Source organism: Pinus tabuliformis, chromosome X (assembly GCF_031772625.1).
Source record: "Pinus tabuliformis cultivar Carrire ecotype Pingquan chromosome X, CPIR1, whole genome shotgun sequence".
Lineage (NCBI taxonomy): Eukaryota > Viridiplantae > Streptophyta > Pinopsida > Pinales > Pinaceae > Pinus > Pinus tabuliformis.
Genome location: NC_142308.1, coordinates 1,164,065,501 through 1,164,077,569, shown reverse-complemented (window position 1 = coordinate 1,164,077,569; position 12,069 = coordinate 1,164,065,501). Strand labels below are relative to the sequence as shown.

The window sequence follows — 12,069 nt, the reverse complement described above, 5'->3', positions numbered from 1 at the left end:
AAGATTTTGTTTCCCAGACCATGACAGACTATGTTGCTCCAAGACAAATTAGTTTTAAAGTACTCAAGTAAATAAGTTATTTTTTTATTGTACAATTTAATGAGATATAAGAGAATATGAAAAATGTGGTTGTTGTGAGTGGATATAGATATAAAACAACGTCACTATGAGATGTACGCCAAGGGAAGGTTGGGTAATTGTAATTAGATATACCACAGGTTGTCTGGTATTATGGCTTTGTAGCTTTGTGAAGTGCTAATATTAGTCAGCCATTAGTCATGGCTAGCCGGAATGATAATTTGTTTAGTGAAGGTGAGACTGAGAATGAGAATGGATTTGGGAATATAAGGGTTTGTATCATAGGAACAGGGATGAGTGGTCTCCTTGCAACCAAATATTTACGAAGTCTAAATCTGAATATCATAGTCTTTGAAGCAAAATAGGAATAGGAGGCATGTGGAGAGAAACATTTTCTTCAACAAAGCTACAGACCCCTCACCCTGCCTTTGAATTCACTGATTTTCAATTCCCAAGCCATGTAACTATCCAATTCCCCTCTCACTCTGAGGTATTGGACTACTTCCACAACTATGTCGAACATTTTGGATTGCTTGACTACATTCAATTCAATTTCAAAGTGGTGGATATTTGATATAGATAAAAGTATTGAGAAAAGTGTTCAACTCATGCTGGATTATGGGGTAAGAATGGAAGCCCATATGCAGACAGTGTAGTTTAGGAAGTGGGTGTGCAGAAAGGCAATGCAGAATCCATACAGGTACATATTGAAAATAATTTAGAACATGGTTGCTCCATGTTATGCATGAGATTCTTTTTAAATTTCAATAACACTATCCCTTTTGATTGCTATTGACTATCTTATGTTTGATGGGGATGTCAATCATTGTGAGATGGGAAATGAAGGAATTTGTGTTCCTTGGGCCTTTTCCTCCATGCAAGATAACAGTAGATGTCCTCTTGGGAACAAAATACCTGAGTGGAATGAATTAGTGCACCAAGGGCATTGGCAAGAAGCATTTAACCAATTGTTGGAAAAAAATAATTTTCCTAAATTCATTGGACATGTATGCCCTGCCCCTTGTGAAGGTGCATGTGTACTAGGAATCATTGAAAATATAGTATCTATTAAAAGTATTGAATGTGTCATCATTGTTAAAGCTTTTGAAGAAGGTTGGATGGTTCCACGTCCACCTGAGAAGAGGACAGGGTATGTGTCTTTCATTTATAATTCTTAATTCCATTCTTATGATGCTTATCATTTTGAAAATAAATTGTATGTTGTCTATGATGTGGTGAACTAGATCTTGATATAAATTGGTCATTGGGTGCAAGAAGAAAGTTTCTATAATGGGTAGTGGGCCATTTGGTTTGGTTGTTTCTGATCAACTTAATAAAGTTGGGCACTCTGTCATTGTTTATGAATGTGCTGATCGAATTGGAGGTATGATGATGTATGGTGTTCCTAGTATGGAAAATTATAAACTTGATGTTGTCCAACGACGTGTTGTTCTGATGGCAGATGAAGGTGATAATTTTGTTGTGAATGAAAATGTTGCAGTTGACACTCTTTTCTCTGTGGAGAAGCTTCGCGTTGGAAATGATGCTTTACTTTGGGCATGTGGTGCAACAAAACCAAGGTACACTTCTATATTTGATTTCAATTTAGATTTTTCCCATAGGAGTTGAGTTCCTTATTGTATAGTGTAATATATATATATATATAGCAGGGATCTTCCTATTCCTGGATGTAAACTAATGGGGATATATTTTTCTATGGAGTTCCTTCATTCAAATACCAAGAGTTTGTTGAACAGCGGATTGCATGGAAAGTTTATTTCTGCAAAAGGGAGAAGGGTGGTTATCATTGCAAGAGGAGACACTATAATTGATTCTATAGAAACAACCATAAGACATGGATGCAACAATGTTGTGAATTTGGAGCTCCTTCAACAACCCCCCAATTCTTGTGCTCCTCGGAATCCATGGCCTCGAGTTTTTCTTTGTTCATCTTCATATAAATAAAATTAGTTATCTATTTTTTTTATCATGTTGTAACCTACTACAATTCCATGATTATGGGTCTTTGTTCACTTTTTGGCAGTGGCCTAAGTTTTTCTGAGTAGATTATGGGCACCAAGAAGCTATTACCAAGTTCAGTAAAGATCCTAGGTCATATGAAGTGTTGAAAAAAAGGTTTATAGCTGATGACAATGGAAATGTTAAAGGGCTTGAATTGATCAAGGTCAAATGGGAAAAGGATGAGAGTGGAAAGTTCCAATTGAAAGAGATGGAGGGCACAAAGGAGATTATAGAAGCATAACTTGTTTTCTTAGCAATAGGATTTCTTGGACCAGAACATGTAAGCTATATTTTTCTAAGCAAAAAAGTTGTTGCTGAGGTGATATAAAACTTTAAATTTTGATTGATAAGCACAATCTAATGATTCAGGTCCAATCTGAATTTAGTTGACAATAGTCATTGCTAGACTATGTTTTCTTCTTCATAAAATTGAGTAATTCAGTGATGTTGCAGCCTTCCCAATCCATAACATTGAATACACATATTTTCAACATTTATATTCCATGCATAAAAGATACAGGACATACACACCATATTTTATAGAATTCCTCCATTTACCTCCTCACTCTAATTTCAGTTATTTATTTGGTTTGATATATTATTGCAGAGAAGCTTGATATGTAAAGGGATAACAGGTCAAATTTCAAAGTGAACTTTGGTAATTTTGCAATGAGTATTGATGGTGTTTTTGTTGTTGGTGACTATAGACATGGAAAATCACTTGTTGCTTGGGAAATTACTGAAGGAAGACCAACAACTGCTCAGATAGGTAAATTTGTGATGAAGGAAGACCAGTTGATCACAACTTGTGAAGGTAGAGTGGAGGACAAGGAGAGTACCTGCTAGAGGCCTAGATGATTTGTAACAAAGAACCCAACACCCAGAATTAATCTTAGACTACGCAACATAGGCTCAAGATAGACCCCAGAAACTTTTGCTGGGGCTAAGTCTGGAGTTCCTAATAGTGAATAAGCTAATGAGAAGAAGCATTGTACCCATGAACTATTTGGAATTTGATTTGTCAAAGAGTGCATCATGCCAAGGGTGATGAGAATTTATTTGATCTATACTCAAGGATGTATCTTTCTAAATTCAAGTGTGTTTTGAGAACTCTTTTTACACATTAATATATGAATTTTTCAAGGAGTTATTCTATTAAAGGCCATGTTGTTTTGACATGTGTTTCGGAATTGTTCAATTTAGTAATTTTCAAATTAGATACTTTTGACTACAAATACATTAAAGTACTTGACATGGTACTTGGAGGGACTGCTACACTAGCGCTTCTTCTTGCTCTCTACTACTTTGTTCATCAACGTTGTAGTGGGTCAGCTGGTGACAAGAACCCTAGATGGTTTCCCATACCACTCTATGGTGGTAATGGTGCAAGGTAAAAACCCGCACATACCCACAGTATGCATTAATAGGCATCCACACTTCCATCCCGGGTATTTAACTCTGCAATGGAGTCAAACCTTCAATATACATGAATGGTTAAGGTCCTCTATAATAGTTCCTTTATATCGGAACACAATCACCCTGCCAAATCTCCTATCGGGACTATATCAATTCTCACAGCCCTCATATGAGACCTTATTAAAGCCTTTCCACTCCTCCTTCTTATTGGGACTGCTAAACCCTTCATATGCTTAAAACCACACTTTAACCTCTCATATATAAACTTTCCCTTTAATACATCGTTTACATATGTTTAACGTATAAAATCTTCTATCAGGTTGTTTTCACTTTATAAACCATTACAAAGGAAAATCCCACAAAACAAGCCTTCCCGCCTTTTGTACAGCCTCTGCACAGACCCCGAGGCTACCTCCATCGCAATCGGCCATCACTCCATTCGTGGGTCATATATACATACCCCATCAACCCTCTGACTCCGATCTCCATGACTATCGGAATCGTTAACACTATGTTTCAATTAAATGACTCAGCCTCGTTTTTATGAAATACAAAGGAAAATCCATTAACCCCACTCCGAACCATATAAGGTCAGACTTCAAATGTTTATAAGTCGTGTTAACAATGATTGTCAGGTCCGCTCCTTCCAAGTCTTCCACTGCATGACTCTGATCTGCCCGATCGCCAATCTCCGATTAGCGATCACGCTGATCTCCGATCGTCGATCGGCGCTTATCGGCGTCGGCATATCGGCATTCCTCTAGCCAGACTTCCACTTGAACGTTGATCTGATATCTCTTATGGACCCGATATGGGTATAAATCCTCGCCTATAAATGCTTCAAATCCAGAACTCGATTCCAACTAAGTTTTGCACTCATTTTCAGTGTAAACTGGATTTTGGCTTGCGAGACTTAATCTTTATAAATAATTCCACCAATGCGATGTTTCACCTTTCTCCTCACGACATCATCTGAACCGTTGATCCATGTGATCAAACGGCTCCTGTGCGTTCCTCTGCACTTCTCTGTTCTTCCTTTTTCACTTAGTTTTTGCGCTAGTCTTCAGTTCTTCTGTGGTTTGCTCCTCTTCAAAGGTTTCGCCTTCTTGCTGTTTCCGCTGCGTGAATCCTCTCGAGCTTTACTCCTCTGTAAATCTCACTTCACTTCCACCTCAGAGCTTCACTCTTCTCCTCAATTTGATTCAAGGATCCTTTTACGATTCCTCTGAATCAACTCTGTTCCTCTACGTCCTTCAGAATTCTGCCTGCAACCTATTGCAGAGCCTACGAATTCACAAGTAATTCATACATGAAATACTTCTTCAGCATACTGACACAGTCAGGAAATAACATCTCCATATATTAATATAAACAACAAATTACATATCTGAGACTCTGAGTCTCGCACAGGCCAGTTCTTCAATATTGCGGCCTCTCCCCTTTGACTCTACCCGTAGGCTTACATATATGCCAGGAGTTCTGTTGAACTATCCTGGTTTGACTCCTCTATCTACTGAACCGACTCCTAAATCCTCTCGGTCCTCTATGTCCACTTCTAGGTTCAATTAATTCCTAAAGGCTCTCCTTAGTTCCTCGAATCATGCAACTGTTTAAGAGTCCTATTTGACTTCTGACTCTTGTCATTTATTCATCACTCAGTTCTCATTTATTTGAGAGATTTTACAACTTCCTCCATTATCTAATTAAATCACTTAAAGGCCTAGATATTACATTAACTTGAGACCTGGGAAAACTATTTCCTAAAATAAATGACTCCCTATGACTACTATTTACAATGATTTTCCCTTGGTTGAATGCTCCTGCATCAGGTAACTCACACACCATTGGGAGAAAAGTTTCAACTACTTCTGGAAAGAGTGGTACTAGGAGCTATGTGTCATTTGCACCTTCCATTTTTTGTAGACATTTTACCTTTGTAGAGATACAAGAGGCTACCAAAAACTTTGATGAGTCACAGATTCTTGGTGTTGGTGGTTTTGGGAAAGTTTATGAAGGAGAGATTGATGGTGGTGGTGTCAAGGTTGCAGTTAAGAGAGGAAACCTACTAGAAGAACAAGGTATCCATGAATTCCAAGTAGAAATAGAGATTCTTTCTAAGCTCAGGCATTGCCATTTGGTGTCTCTTATTGGTTACTATGAAGAAAATTGTGAGATGATTTTAGTTTATGATTACATGGCCAAGGGACCACTACGAGGACACTTGTATGGTAACAACAATTTGACTCCTTTGTCATGGAAGCAAATATTAGAAATATGTATTGGGGCTTCTTGAGGTCTTCATTATCTTCACACATGGGCTTCTCAGACCATCATACATCGGGATGTCAAGACCAAAAATATACTTCTTGATGAAAAATTAGTTGCAAAAGTTTCAGATTTTGGATTATCAAAAATGGGCCCAACTCTTGACCATACTCATGTTAGCACTATGGTCAAAGGTAGCTCTGGATACTTGGACACAAAATATTATTCATTTGGCGTTGTGTTGTTTGAGGTGTTGTGTGCTCGACCTGCTATTAATCCTTCTCTTCCTAGAGAATAGGTAAGCATTGCTGAATGGGCACTGCATTACCAGAGAAAGGGAATTCTGGAACAAATTATAGATCCTTATTTGAAAGGTAAAATAAATCTTGATTCCCTTGAGAAGTATGGGGAGGCACTGGGTAGCTGAAAAGTGTCTTGCGGAGCAAGGGGTTGAAAGGCCAGCTATGGGAGATGTGCTTTGGAACCTAGAATTTTCTTTGCAGCTCCAAGAAACTACAATAGAGAATAAACTGGTTGATGACAACACAAATAACTTTGTGGAAATCTCTCATGACTACAACTCAAACAACATAGAAACTTATGTTGTTGATGGACCCAGCACTGTGACAAGCACTGGAGGCCATAGTTTGGCAAGTGAGGATTTGGATGATGTAACTCCAAGTGTTGTTTTTTTCCCAACTGGTGAATCCACAAGGGAGGTAATTGAATTGGCAAGTAGTACTTTCATGTTTCTATATTGGTTGTAGTACATGTAGCCAACAAGTTGCACAAAACATGGCAGCAATAGTCAGGTAATTGAAAATTTTTAGTGCTTTATCAAATACCTAATTTAATATCATATTCATGGCCTCTAAAGTGGTTGTTGTTAATATTCAAATCCTTCAATGGGATAGATAGTTGTAAGGGTTCGTTTTCATTCTTTGTGAATGTTATATGTGAACTATTGTATTTAGCTTCCTTTATTGCACATATGTATCATGATACTAGACATAATGTTTCCAAGATCTCAAAATGGTTTCTTAGGGGGGAATTATTTGTTTGTAGGAATTTAGGAAAGGAAGTAGATCATTATGCAAAACATCAAAATTGCATGTGATTGTAGAATTCAATAATTTTGATGGAGAGTATTCTTCGTTATCTAGCATTTATGCTAATATGAGAAAGCATGGATATCTAAGCCAACTCTCGATGTATCTAAGCATGGATTAAAACCATTTGTGCATAGGTTTAGATTGATATTACCCTCTGTAGCCCATTGTGTTGATATTTACAATCTGAGAGTTTTTTCAAATGGTGAGAACCTTATGAGTCTGTTGATTAGGTTGTGGTTACTCAAATAATAAACTTTATCTTGAAATTTCTCTAATGTCATTACTTGTTTTGTCCTCATTTCTAACTTCCTCAACCATCCCAAGACAAGGGTAAGAATGTTTTTCTTTGTATTGTTGTGTTTAATGTTTTTCCTGAGCAAAACATCTTCCCCTAGCCCTCAAATCATTGGACCTCCATTCATTGACCCCATTATGCATTTTCTCATTAAACCACTCTAAAATAGGAAGGACTTAGTCCACTCCTTACAACCTTCTAGAATACTAGAGTGCTTAATTTTCAATTGCTAGACACTTACAGGCTGATGTGGAACACTAGTAAACTGGGATACTGCAAGAAGATATGCCAATATAGAAATAATACAAGTAGGATAGGATTAGTGAGATAACAAAGTTGAACTGATAGATGCCTGTTAGAGGAAAACTGTACATTTGTGTCTCTTGCTTAAGGGGGATAACTACCACCACTATAAAATTTCTGCTATGAAGAATCCTGTGAACACCAGACACCACCCTAAATGAATGAAGTTAAACATTAGCATTGGTTGAGACACAGTCTCTAGGGACTGAAAATGACACAATTAGAGTTAATGGGATCTATGGCAGACTACTGTGAGAGCCAAAGCCAGAAACATTTCTTCTTCTTGCAAGAGATATTGTTGTATATGGAGCTGGGATTTTTTCATTGAACTTGGAGACATGGCAGCCTAATCAAGCTTATTTTGTGATTCACATATCATAGGGATCCTTTTTTGTTGTGCCATTGTTGGTATTTCTCTTCCTGGCATGTGCCACTGTGATCATTGTGTTTTTTTTTTTACCTTTTATTAATACTTCAAAGTTATCAGCTTCTACTCCCCTTTTCCTATTATTTGTTTCAGTTTCCTACCAAGTTGCTCATTGTCTAATGTTTTGTCTTGTAGTTTTTGACATTCTATTGTGTGTCTTTTGTTGCCATCTATGGTTTGTCTTCCACTTTTGTTTCCTAATGGTTAAGAACATGTTACGAAGGGGGTAGAGTATGCACACCTGCATAGACTTTAGTAGTCAAATTGTTGCACAGAGGCGGGTCCCTTTTATGAAAAACAAGGGCAAAGTGAAAGAGCAATAGAGAAATCGGATTTAAGAGAAGCCAACAGTCAAGAGTTTCTAAGAATAACTATTAGAGTTCAAAGAATATTTGCAAGGGCGTAAGAGAAGTATGTCCTTAAAATGACTAAGAAATCCCCCAAAAGGGAATCTTTTTATTAAATCAAACATGACACTTCTTGTGCACAAAAATCCAATATCTTTGTTGCCTACGTGAATCACAGGAAGTTTCTATAAACCACATTTTGATGCATGTGACAGAGGCAAGAGACATGAACCATACTGGAAGAAGTGAATGTACAGGGAAATGCCAAAAACCAAGGCATGACGCTGACAAAAGGGGGTAAAATTTGATTGCAAACTGCACTAGAATTCAGAAAATGCAATAAAGTGGACCCCACAAGGCCTAATTTAGAATGCATGAACACACAACTCTGAAGTGGGAAGCAAGGACTAAAAGGTAAACTAATAAGGTGGAAACCTAGCAGAATACCCTATGATTTCAAGTGTACTTGGTCTACGTGTATGTCTCCAATCTCAATTGTGATTGCATGAAAAAATCTAGGTTTCTCCATTTGACCAATCACCTGCTTCTAGAAATTTCCCAGAATAAATACTTGCACAATATAGTGGATAGCAGGGGTAATGTGTGATAAGAGCATGCCTTCCTTCCCTTGAGGCGCCTTCCATGACATAAAATTGAAATTCATGAGCACACTTCAAGTCCCTACACAAGAATCACAAATTTGCTTCTCATGGATGACTCTCTCGCCTTGGAAACAATATAAGGATGGTTTAGATGAAGTATCAAAAGATAGTTAACAAGGCTCCTTATTTGATAAGGGGTCTCTTGGAGGCTCTAGTCTCTTTATATAAGGATGAAGTGTTTGAACATGTATAGCAATTCAACTTCCCCCAGTAACACCCAAAAAGGATGGTTCCAAAAAGGCCATACATGATAAACTGCCATTAGATAAAATAATATCTTTAGCTCTTTTTTTGCATAAAAAGGTACCTTTTGGGCACTGGCATATGCAGATTTATAGGTAACCTAGATTTATGTTGACAACAAGTTGAAAAGCTTTGTAAGAATATGCTTAATTTCCCTGCATTAGTACCCAAGTCTGATGATGATGACAATGTCATGGATGTTGAACAAGGAAAATCTCCAAAATACCATTCTTAAGTGATACTTTATGCATGTATTTCATTTAGGTGATTTGAATTATGCATTCTTTCTATTAATCCAATAAAATCTTCATAATGCAAGGAAGGAAGAAATGTTGTAAAAGCAATATGTTTATAAATAGACTTTAAGACTGATTATATGCATTTATTTCATTTAGGTAATTTGAATTTTATATTATTTCTACTAATCTAATAAAACCTTCATAATGAAAGGAAGGAAGAAATGTTGTAAAAGCAATATGTTTATGAATAAACTTTAAGATTGATAATATGGAACCCATTGGATTTCAGCAGAGCATGCTAGGACATTAGCATGATACTTGAATGGACTCCTGATTGGAGAAATGGTTATAATGGGAGTGGCTCTTTCTGTTCTCCTTGTGTTCTTGTGGGTCTGATTTTTATCTAAGAAAGGAGTCAAAGAGGAAAAGGAATATAGAAAGATGGAGCAACTTCCCAAGAACCAAATAGGTATTCACTTTGCAAATTTGAAATGATATATATATTTATAGATATATCAACAAAAATTTTCTCTTTGATCATTTTTTATGTTCTAGGAAAGCTTTAAGGAGTGATATTCACAAATCGTTTACTTCTCTGGCAATTTTCCAAACACTAGATTGTGATAGATGAAAATGCCTCTTTCAAAATGTAGCTTGTTACATTGCATGGAGATTTTCCATACACATTCGAGGATATTATAAAAATGATAGAGATGCTTGATGACATTGACATCATTGGTTCTGGGGGATTTGGAACTATGTACAAGCTGGTGATGGACAATAAAAACTTATTTGCAGTGAATAAAATTGAGAAGTGTTGTGTAGCATCCAATCGGATCTTTTAGAGTGAGTTGGAGATTTTGGTAAGCATTAGACAAAGGAATATTGTTAATTTGCGGGGTTATTGTAAATCTCCATTAGCCAAAATTCTTATCTATGATTACTCACGGGAAGCTTAGATGAATTTATCCATGGTTAGTACTTTTTAAAATTAGATGAATATTTTTATTGATGCCATAATTTGCAACCATGATGTATGCCTGCTTATAAGATTTCTAATTTTGTTAAGACTGCAAACCACCTACTCCACATTTAAACTTGATGGTCTGATTGAATATAGCACTTGGAGCAGGTCGAGGCCAATCTTACTTGCATCATTATTGTCACCCTAGAATTATCCACCATGACATAAAGTCTAGAAATAAACTCATTGATGAAAGGTCAAAGGCACATCTATCAGACTGAGGTCTTGCAAAGCTCTTGGAAGATGGAAAAACACATGTAACCATAATTGTTGCAGGCACAATTAGATACTTAGCTCCAAGTATGTTGGCCTTCCTTCTACACATGAGCCCAAGTTTATTCATATTTATTATATGCATTATAACACCGATTTTCATCCTCCAATGCCAAAATAGACTACTTGCAAAGTGGGAGAGCAGCAGAGAAATCATATTTAAGAGAAGCCAACAGTCAAGAGTTTGTAAGAATAGATAATAGATTTCAAAGAAGATTTGTAGGAATGTAAGAGAAGAATGTCCTTAAAATGACTAAGGAATCACCCAAAATGGAATATTTTTATGAAATCAAACATTACACTTATTATGCACAAAAATCCAATGTATTTGTTGTCTGCATGAATCACAAGAATTTGCTAACAACCACATTCTGATGCACGTGACAAAGGCATAAAGACATGAACCATCCTGGAAAATTGACTTTATAGGGAAATTCCAAAAACCATCACAAGAAGCTGAGAAAAGGGGCTAAAATTGGATTGCAAAATGCATTAGAATTCAAAATATGCAGTAAAGTGGACCTCGCAAGGCTTAATTTAGGATGCATGAACACGCAGCTGTGAAGTGGGAAACAAGTAATAAAAGATAAACTAATAAGGTGGAACCCCACCAAAATGCATTGCGCTTTTAAGTGTACTTGGTCCACGTGTAATCCAATCCCAATTGTGATTCCATGAAAAAAATCTATGTTTTCCATTTAACTAACTTCCTGCTTCTAGAGATTTCCCAGAATAAATACTTGCATAATATAGTGTATGTAGCTTTTTATTTCTATTTTCCAAGGAGTGATAGCCTAAACACCAACTCAAATATCACCCCACTCAATAATGTTAAAAAAATTCACCAATAATCCATTTGGGCATTGCTAAGGATTGGTACATCCATTCCCACTATTGAATTCTTCGATCAATATTATTTTGAGTATAAAAAAAACAAAAGCCTCATATGGTTCTAGCTGCTAGCAAAAATAATGGTCATTGAGTAACATCTAGCAAACGGATTATGTACACTATTGATAAATGAGGAAACAATCTAAGGGGATTCTCTAGGAACTACCACCTTTGTCCCTTCCTCAAGGTAGTATATTGATGATTTTCTTTATGACAACTATGCAATAACGATCTAAAGCAAACATCAATAACTTTAACTAACTATAAAAATATAATATCAATTTTGATACCGGTGATATTGTGTGATAAGACCATGCCTTCCTTCCCTTGAGGTGCCCTCCATGACATACAACTAGAATTCATGAGCACACTTCATCAAGTCCATGCACAAGAATCAAAAATTTGTTTCTCATGGATGACTCTGTGGTCTTGGAAACAATATAAGTATGGTGCATATGAAGTACCTGAAGAC

General features: G+C 36.5%; 1 pseudogene; it reads left to right on the top strand.

Moving 5' to 3' along the window:
- Nucleotides 1–1,368: 1,368 nt before the first annotated feature.
- On the top strand, nucleotides 1,369–6,504 carry LOC149144037 (receptor-like protein kinase FERONIA pseudogene; annotated as a pseudogene).
- Nucleotides 6,505–12,069: the final 5,565 nt, after the last annotated feature.